The 10,708-nt window shown below is 36.6% G+C and overlaps 1 long non-coding RNA gene across 1 annotated transcript; it reads right to left on the minus strand.

The window, feature by feature from the left end:
- Positions 1-1,613: 1,613 nt before the first annotated feature.
- On the minus strand, positions 1,614-5,216 carry LOC141439811 (uncharacterized). Its single transcript, XR_012452643.1, has 2 exons — positions 5,132-5,216; positions 1,614-2,073 (listed from the first exon to the last, which is right to left on the minus strand). It is a non-coding gene; the product is annotated as an uncharacterized lncRNA (long non-coding RNA).
- Positions 5,217-10,708: the final 5,492 nt, after the last annotated feature.

Raw genomic sequence — 10,708 nt, forward strand, 5'->3', positions numbered from 1 at the left:
GTTTCTGAACTTAGCCGCGGATGGACAGACAGGCAGACGGACAAACATGGCAAAACTATAAGGGTTCCTAGTTCCGTAGGAACCCTAAAAAACCCCCGTAACAGTCATACCGGATACGTATTGTCATCTTTGGCCTATAAAGTATATTATTATGGATTTTAACCAGAGATGCGAGAGAATGTGTTGCGAGGAATTTGTTTTCCAAGGGACAAGGCCAATGAGGGATATCGTTTTTTGTCTTTCTAGATGGCGCCACTGTTGCGTGAGGTTTTTAAGTGTGGCTTTCAAAGCTGTTATTACGAGCGTGAAAACAAAGTTTAGATTAAAATCGTATTTAATTTATTAGCCGTAAGTACCATAAAAATATCGAGCAACCAGTCTTGCGTAGTCCCGTTTTGTTCGTCTGAAAAAAAGGGAGGACAAAAGTTTTTCGAAAGACAAAACTGTCTCATAACACAGACATTCATTATCCCTTATCGCATAATTGCCATAATTAATTTCAGGTAATGCAAAATATTCACAAAATTATTATATAAATAAACCCGTGTAGCTCACCCAAAAACTATGAGATTTGACATTTCGGAGACCTCGCACTACACTAGCGCCTCTAGCGGCGAACTCATACGCGACAGCCCTCATTGGTGTCAATGAGGGTTTTTCGGTCTTTGTAAACTTGTTAATTAGTTTCGCTATTCACGGCGATGTGGCAGCACATACCTGTAGACTCAAAGATATACCGTTGTCTTAAAGTTCTTATTATGCTGCCGGTTCAGAGCTACTACCTTTTTTTACAAGCTTTTATTTACCCCGCTTTTTTTTTCTCACCTATCCCGTTGTCTGTCTGTCTGTAGTCAAATCTTGCCAGTAGTCGGATTGGCATGAAATTTGCCATACTTATGTAAATTGCGTGACAATACAATAATCTGCCAGTGACATCATGGTAGGCCGGCCAGGATCTTCTCTGCAAGACGGAATTCTTTAACGATTAATGGTATAGACTTGAAATTTGATATGCAGTAGTTTGGTTGACAATGACATTTGACATTAGTGTTTTAATTTTAGCATAGTTTAAGTGATTTTGTGCTTTTAAAATATGGGTGTCACACCAGCAATTAAAACTTTATTGCTAGTATTATTAATGCAAGTAAAGACGGCAAAACTACAGTCAGCAAAGGAAGCTTGTATTAATAATGACATTTTTGTTGCTGTTTATTATTATTATTAGTATATTTAGCCTATAACTGTGTCCCACTGCTGGCCAAAGGCCTCTCCTCTTGACTTCCACATCTCCCTATCCAGAGCTATATTTGGCCACTCACTCAGTTCCGCGTCCAGGTCATCTCGCCATCTCCGCCTCGGCCTGCCTGATGTTTATTACGAGTATAAGTTTTATTATTTTCACCTGTCTGTCTGTGTAATCAATCTTATTACGTTTACCCACTTCCCGCGAGATCTAGATACATAAATTAAATCTAAAACTTTATACGGGCGTTCTTTACCTATATATAACAGTAAGGACAATGATGATGTAATTTAACGAAATCTCCATGAAACTTTAGTAAATGATTAATAAAATTTAATTGCTAGGTTCACGCAAAGATCAAAACCACGGGTAAAGTAGAGTAAGATATAACATAAACAACTTTATTTAATATCTCACGCATATTCTATGTTTGCCTAAATACACTTTGCGAGACCCATTTGCACACGGTCTCGCCATTGCCCACCGTCTGAACCTTCTAGACCCCGGCGGTGGTGAAACTTCTTTCTTCCTTTCATTTTCAGTTTCATTAACCTTATCAAAAGACTCGTCATCGTCAAGCTCATCTATAGAACCATTTTCCATGGCCGTTTGCTTAACACCTTTATTGTTTTTCAAATAATCATGTTCTAATTCCTCGATGGCTTGGTCATTTATGTTGATGACATCATCAATCTCCTTCAGTTTGTTTTCAACAGCTTTGTTGGTCTCATAGTAGTTTACGTCAACTTTTGTATTTTTCAATGTTCTAGCGGTGACCAATTGAAAAATACATCCAAGTGCCACAACGATGTGTGTTTTCCTCATTGTGCCTGAAACAAACAGGGTTTATTTATGTTCACTGCGTCATGAATCATGACTTCAAAAAGCATATATTTTACCTTATTTGTACATCCATGCCGTACCTATTCATAATTATGAATATTCCTGTTTTTTCCTGTTTTAAACATTTACAATAATACTTTGACAACTCCTGATTTTGCCATATCTTAATATTATTATTATTTATTATTATGAAAATATAGGTAAACAAAATTGGATTTATAGTGTTTTTTTGGAAAATCTATAACGCTTTTCTCTATGCAGCAAGTATCGCGGTACTGGCGTGTGACGTCACATGCCAGTATGTCTTTCTCTGTCTAATCTTGAATTTCAAACCTTAAACTTTTAGTCAAAATACCATATACGGGACTTATCACGCTATTTTTACACAAGTAATATTTACCTCGACGTTTCGGCAACGTTACAGTTGCCGTGGTCACGAGTAGACTCCACAAGTAATATTTACCTCTTTATAACTTTGATATTTGTAAAGGTAGCTTAAAAATTGTTATTCTATTCGATAACAGGCATTGTGTATTTTAATTTATAAAACATCTACAAAATAGTCGAATACCGTATTATAAGGTGTTCAACCGACTTCAAAAAGGAGGAGGTTCTCAATTCGTCTGTAAGTTTTTTTTAAAGTCATGCTTTAGGGAGTTTTCATGTGATGAGTGAGAAGATATTACAAGATTTTATTTAACTTGCCCTGTTTGTTGATTCTTGCAACTTCACCCCTCTTCCAGCGGTCGGATTACTTAAACTTCGTTATTATGTTGCAGGGAAATGAACAAATCAGAAATTTGAACTCAGGGACATGATCAAATCACACAGGATGTTAAAATGGGGAATCCGTAGGAAAAATCAGTCATTTGATCAAAAGCCTAATCCTTTTTAGTGAAATGACAAAATCAGAAACCCCCGACTTTGATGAAACAAGCCATATTAAACCTGATTTGAAAAAAAATAACCGCATTCAAATCGGTCCACCCGTTTCAGAGCTACGGTGCCACAGACAGACCCACACACAGACACACATAACGGTCAAACTTATAACACCCTTCTTTTTGCGTCGGGGGTTAATAAAAAGGGCAACTGGTTTTTTTATTTCACTACTATTTGTCTAGCGATTTGATAAAATTCACAGGCTCCCTCAGAATGAGAGGGTTGGGCCATAGTTCCCACGCGGCCCAGTGCGGATTGGGAACTTCAACACACACCATTGAATACTTCGCAGATTTGTGCAGGTTTCCTCACGATGTTTTCCTTCCCGCAAAGCTCGTGGTAAATTTCAAAATGTAACTCCGCACATGAATTTCGAAAAACTCAAAGGTGCGAGCCGGGGTTTGAACCACGACCCTCTGCTTGAGAGGCGATGGGTCAAAACCATAGGCCACGACGGCTTAATTATATACTAGCTTAATAATATATATACTAGCTGTTGCCGCGACTCCGTCCGCGTAGAAGTACGAAAATAGTTTAACGTCCTTCTCTAGACCTACCGAGTATACACAAAAAAGTTCATAAAAATCGGTGAAGCTGTTTCGGAGGAGTTTGGTCACAAACACTGTGGGCACGAGATATTTAATATATTAGACTAGCTGTTGCCTGCGGCTTCGCCCCGTTCCAGTCTTTGTTTTTAATTTTGTTACGTACAAACCTTGTCCTGTCATTAACGAACACAACAATAGTAGATTGTTCAACCGGGACTAAAAACAAGCCATAATGATACGAGATGTTTAGCCACCCGAACGGAGCGAGGGTAACTTTAGTTCGAATGGCATTATGGTTTGTTTATCTCCGTTAAAACACTCTACTTTTCACTTGAATGCGAGGAAAAAAATTGTTCTGTTTAAAATTACAATATACTTTTTAAAAACGTACGCACCACTAATGGAGACCATGGAGCACCATCTGTTCAAAAATTCAAATAGCAAAAAAAAATATTGCGCGGTTTTTCTTTTCTTTTATTGTTTATGAAGTGACGCTTTGAATGCTTGCGTATTTAGCCAACAGTTCCAAAATTGAAAACTATTAGTAAACTAATTGGACTATGCATAATAAAATGAATTAATCCTTAAGATAATTGAATAGATTATATTCGTAATCATTAATTGTGTTTCATGAAATTTAAGCGTGTTTTTTTAAATATTTTTAAACAGTTGTCATTTTGTGGTTATTTCCACGCCCTAGAAATTCTCATCCTTCATTCACAAACACCGTGTTCGCTGTTTAGGGGTTTCCAACGTAAATTAAAAAAAAATATTCTTTAATCCCTAGAGAATAAAAAGGAGCTTTAGTCCCGATATGCAGAGACTAAAGTAACATTTTATGACCATGAGAAGTGAAAAATAATTATCCAATTCGGTGCCGTCGTTTGAAAGTTATGCGCGTACATATTTTCGGCAATCCATTTTATTCATATAATAGATAGATAAAGTTTTGAGTCGATTCGCGTGATGATTTGTTATGAAGTACGAAAAAGCTGTAACACAGGAACAAATTAATCGCAGTTTTCATAGTTAGCAATACGTGTGACAAGGACGGGTGCTAAAATTATTAAACCGGTATGAAGTACTTTAAAGATGGCCCCTTATAGCTTAAATTAAATGAATTAATTATTTAATTAATTATTACGTAAATCTTGGGAACAATATACAAACAAGTGACAGTTAATTAAAAAAAAAAAACAAAACAATATCCGCAACAGGCTTCGTCAACAAAACAAATTGTAGATCCGTCATTAGTCATTAGTCTAACCTAACTTAACCTAAACCCCAAAGCAATCCCCGGACCGATGCAATTCAGAACCAAACGTACAGATATTTTGAATTTGACTTTAATTATTTTTTATTGTGAGAAGGAGTCAAACGAGCAAGCGGGTCATCTGATGGAAATGAACACCGCGGCCCATGAGTACCAACTACTCAAGGAGAGTCATTGGTCCGTTGCCGGCCCAGAAAATATAAGACCTTTTCTTGAAAAAAAAAAAGCTTCTTGAAAGTTGATAAAAAGTATTCTATTATAAACTAAAATAATAATAATTACCTCGCTCAAATGCTTCTGGTCAAACCGAATGGATGCGTCAATACTAATGTAAATTTATCCAGTGCTATGCTTTATATATTATGTTGAATTGAGGATAAAAATTATATGTCTATATATTATGGTATATATATAACTATTCTGTATAATTGGGACCATAATAATTAATGATCCCACTGAAAAACAGAGGTGTAAATAAATGTTTCACTTCTTATTGTTATTTTTATTCCACTTATGTGGTATTCAATAAAGGATATTTGTATTGTATTGTAAGCTACACAGCTTTTGCGTCATATTAGGAGTTATGATAAACGGATTACTAATTTAGTCTAGGTAAACCACAAACGTTGCCGAAGCATCATCTAAACTTGACTCACTTGTCGACCAGTAAGTATAGGTAAAAATTAATCCGAAATGTATATCAGCGGCTGGTTGTTTTTACCCGACTGCCCAAAGGAGGGGTTATGTTTTCGAGCGTATGTATGTTGTATGTGGGTATGTATGTCCATTTCTTTGGTCCTCGCTGCAGCCTAAAAGGCTGGATGGATTGTAACATAATTATGAGGTATCATTGGATTCGTCATAACTGTCGGAGTGACATAGGGTATATAATATTTCAATATGGCGTCTGCGAAAAAAAATTGCGAAGGAATAAAAAAAAACTTGTATTGTAACAATACGGGTATCAAATGAAAGCTAATAATTAGCCCATTCTAAATATGTATGGGTTATAATACTTTTAATCTACTATTTTTACAGAAATAATCAAAAAGTATAAAATAAAAACATTAAATTTAAAAAATCAAAAAAACCTGCCTTAAAACCAAAAGAAAGAAAATAAGTCTAGTGTTCTAGAACTCTGTCATGACGCTCATTTAAGGTTCAACAGTCGGGACCCATTGAAATCGTAACCAGCCTCAAAAAATCTTGGTAATGGGTCCCGACTGTTGAACCTTAAATGAGCGTTGTGACAGAGTTCTAGACCACTAGACTTATTTTCTTCTTTTAGTTTTAAGGCTGTCGGGTTTTTGATTTTTTAATTTAATGTTTCTTTTATTTTATCAAACAGCTGGCAAACGAGCAGGCGGGTCACCTGATGGTAAGTGATCACCGCCGCCCATGGACACCTACAGTATTATTAGGACTGCGGGTGGTTTGCCGGCCTAAAAGGGGGCTAAAGGGGGAGGGGGGAGGGGGGAGGGGAGTTGGCCTCCCAATCTCCCCTCATCGTACGAACACAGTAGCCAAACTACTATTTCACGCCGGTAGGTATTCTGTAGAGTGGGTACTGACCCGTTCAGCCGGCTTATTTCGTACTGCGCCCAGCAAGTGTAAGTGAGGCTCTACCAAGTAAACTTTGTTGACTTAAGGCGCTGTACGTAGTGAAAACACAAATTTTAGAAAATATTTAAAATATACTTACACAATACTTACAACTGCAATTTTTTATATGTATATTTTCAGTCTTAGCTAGTTTTTGACTTCATCAAAAACACGATTGCTGACAAAAACCTCGATAGATTATTTTTTTGAAAAAAGAGCCTTCATTTACACGTTAAACCAAATATTATGAAAACTGTTATGAATATCAAACACAAAATTTGCTTTATTAAATAGTTTTTTAGTAGATTTAGATTTATGCTTCATAGATTTTCAATAGGTTGAGTACATCAATCATACCAATTTATTTCGTCTTTGGCAAAATACAACGGTTTCTAGCGCGCGGCGGCGGCCAAGTATTTCCCAGTCGCCAGTACACGCGTGTACGTAGTCGACGACGGACCTGTGCACATTTTTCTAACGCGCTAGTACTACTTTTGAGAGCAAATAATATGGGTAATCGCAGTATTAAAAAAGTTAAGCGAAAGAGGAAACGCATAAGTGAACTCAGAGCACATATGAGAAGCATTAGAGTACCTAAACGGTAAGTACCTACCACACACTAATCGACCGGCCGGAGTCGGCCGAGTCAGCAGGGCTACTACGAAACTCCAAACTCAAAGTTCGTGTCGTGCGGTCCTCTCGCTTCTCGTACTAATAGTATAAGTGTCAGAGGGACCGCAACCCACGAACTTCGAGTTTCGTAGTAGCCCTGCTGAGCGGATTTCGCATGCGTACTACGCGACCGCAAGCTGGTTGGCGCGGGCCTCGGCTGCTCACGGACGCGGACGGCTTCGTCCAGATTCTACCGCGACTGCCATACAAATTGTAGGCACGTTGTATAACCTATACTACTCACGGCGAACATGCGGCGAACCTTGCGGCTACTACGAAACTCGAAACTCGAAGTTCGTATCGTACCGTCCCTCTCGCTCTCGTATTAAATAGTATAAGTGTCAGAGGGACCGCACGACACGAACTTCTAGTTTCGAGTTTCGTAGTACCCTGCTTGATCCCTTTGATAGTTTCACTGACATTTCTGATAGTAGATGCAACAGTTTAGATCTAAGTTTAGATTTTCTCATTTTTTTGCAGGCAAAGGTAATATCTTGCATTCAGCCAAGTTATTTAACATAAATTATTTAGTATAATAGAAAATTTTATAAAAAGAGTACTAAATTTCCCTGTCCCACGTCGATTGCTCTACAAAACTAAGGCAGTTTTTCGAAAATGGCGTTCCTAAAAATCAACGATGGGCAACTATTCATAGTTTGATATATATTTAATGAAATTCTTTGAACATTTTCCATTTAAAACCATTACAAGTACTTTAAATTAATAAAATTATTCTGAGACGTAAATTGAACTTTGTGGAATTCTCCATTCCGAAACCGCTATTTGGGAATAAACTGTAATATATTTCCACTATTTGTTGGCATATTATTCAATCTGGCTACATTAAGCTAAAAAAAAAAATAACCGCCTTATCCGTTGGCCAATTGCCGACAAGGACTCATGGTTGCACTACGTTCGCTGCGGTAACATTTTGTGTGATTCCACAATCCGAAACCCAATTTCTGGTAAACTTATAATAAAATCATTTGTATATATTTATTAGTGTATCAATTATGTATTCAAAAAGCAATTTTCGCTCTTTGAACTGGTTTAAAGTTTATTTAATTTATATTTAATTAAAACCAACCACAAGTAGTGCTCCGTTACTTCCATTCTGAAACCCAAACGCCAGTTTCGTAAAAGTGGAACGAAAAAAAGTAACGGAATAGGAGTAAAAGCTGCATACAAATGTGGTTTTATAATTTAGTTGAAAAAAATTAGGTATTCATTGTTTTGTGCTATTTTAATTTAATAGCCACGAATGAAGTAAAACGTGTTTTTAGGACCCCTAAATGATTATTTACGCAGACGTGGATTGCTTCTTGACAAGAAGTAAATTAATTTCGCTAGCACCATCAACGTGGCCATGGATTTTTAGATTTTTTATATTTTTAAAATTATGGACGTAATTAATAATTTTGCTGATATTAGTACAGATACCGGCAAACATCTTGAACATGGCTTTGCCTGCGCAGAAACGATTTTAGGTATCGCTGGGAGGGGGGGCGGCGGCGGTGGGCGCGGCGGCGGAAGAGTGACGTGTCGATCGCGTGATTGGTAAATCAGTTGACGTTTGTGTCTCGCGCTGCGTACACGTTCCTTTGCCTCCTATGTACACTGGCGTGCAGTGATACAGTGATTGTTGTAATTTGTTTTGTTGACTTTATTGTTTGTGTTGAATTTGTTGTTATAGTTGTTTGTTGACTTTATTGTTTTTGTTGAATTTGTTGTTATAATTGTTTGTTGACTTTTTGTTATAACTTTGATGATGATGATGAATAAGACAGTGATGATATGAGCATCATGATGAATCCATCTCCCCTGAACCTAGACCAGGCATTAGCTCTGCTAATGACCTAATGGAAGGAATATCTTTTTTAGATGATGATTAAATTATTTAAATATGTAATAATAAAAACATAAATAAATATATTCTATCATTTTTTTTCACAATAATATCCGATATACACTAACAATCTATAAAAATTAAAACTAACTATTTTTAGATGTAAATTTATCTACGTAAAAAGTATCCTACAGTTTAATTAAATAGTTAGGTACTTTTTTGCTCGTATGTGTACGGTGCGCAAACTTTCCCCACTCCCTTGTTTAATGCTCAAGAAGTTTGCCGGTATCTGTACGCCGCTTAATTTTATGAAAACTTTCCAAGTAAAATGTTCTTAAATACAATACATTTTAGTAAGGTTTGTGTCATTGTTGTGAAAGAGACTTTAAAATTTATTCCGTTACCAATATATTTCTTTCCGTGACTGTCCCACACAAGAAATATTTGTATATGCAAAAATATGATATAATTTGTTAATTAAGCTACTTTTTGATTATTTGATAAAATGCTGTAAGGTTTTGTTATTTACATAATAATTGATCTCATTAGATAAACCTGTTAAATAATTGTTTGTGGAGAAAAGTTTGATTAATTTTATCCTAAGAGTAACGTAATGGAAGTATAAGTATCTCTAGAAAAAAAATGTGTACATTCGATGTCCAATTAAGAATGTAAATCAGTAATTTACTCTTTCACCAATGTTTATAAATTAATTAGAAAATTGTAATCCTATTATTATTTTTTATCACTGTGACAAGTTGGTCACGGAAATGGAGCGCTTGCATCTCTCCTACTTTGGAAAATATTTTTTAACCCATTCCAAATAACTATTTAAAGATATAAATTACGTTTTGTATAAATTTATATATCAAGGCATCCGTAAAAAATATTTAAATTAATTTACAGCGAGATTGATTTTGAACCCATGATTTTTCGCTGTGTACAACTTTTATGAAATGCCCAAATAATTTGTTTTATTACCAAGACTATTCATATTAAACGAAGATTTTCTTAATTAACCAAATAAATATGTAATTATAATTTTAAGGAAAATCCGGTATTCACATTAACCAGAATACGGATACAAACAGAATAAGGCCGTCAACGGCTGCTGACAGACGCGCGAGGCGCCCGCATTCGCCTCCACCGCGTCGTCTGCTTCACCCCCTCAAATACCGAAAATTCTTCTATAAGCGCGCCTTAACCCATCGTAAAGTACAGTCAGCTCCGCTCAAAGTAGAGTGCATAGTACATTTGTATTTTGTCGTTTTACAGCAACATGCTTAAACCATAAGATTTTGACAAATGTGTTTTTTTTTTATTCGACTGGATGCAAACGAGCAAAGTGGGTACTCCTGGTGGTAAGAGATCAAACCGCCCCCATAAACATCTCAACACCAGGGGGATTGCAGATGCGTTGCCAACCTAGAGGCCTAAGATGGGATACCTCAAGTGCCAGTATTCAACCGGCTGTCTTGCTCTCCACGCCGAAACACAACAGTGCAAGACTGCTGCTTCACGGCAGGATTAGCGAGCAAGATGGTGGTAGCAATCCGGGCGGACTTGCACCAAGGTCCTCCCCCTGCAAAAATGTGTCAATTAAAACGGCAAAGTGATCCGCTAGTTTTGATCCTGACTGTACATAACGGTCAATAAGGAGTTACGAGACTATATGTAGTGGAGTCTAGTATTATGACGTCGAAGACGGGGCTTGATGAGTCGATGTTCGTATAGGTAGT

This window comes from Choristoneura fumiferana, chromosome 21 (assembly GCF_025370935.1).
Source record: "Choristoneura fumiferana chromosome 21, NRCan_CFum_1, whole genome shotgun sequence".
In the NCBI taxonomy this organism is placed as follows: Eukaryota; Metazoa; Arthropoda; class Insecta; order Lepidoptera; family Tortricidae; genus Choristoneura; species Choristoneura fumiferana.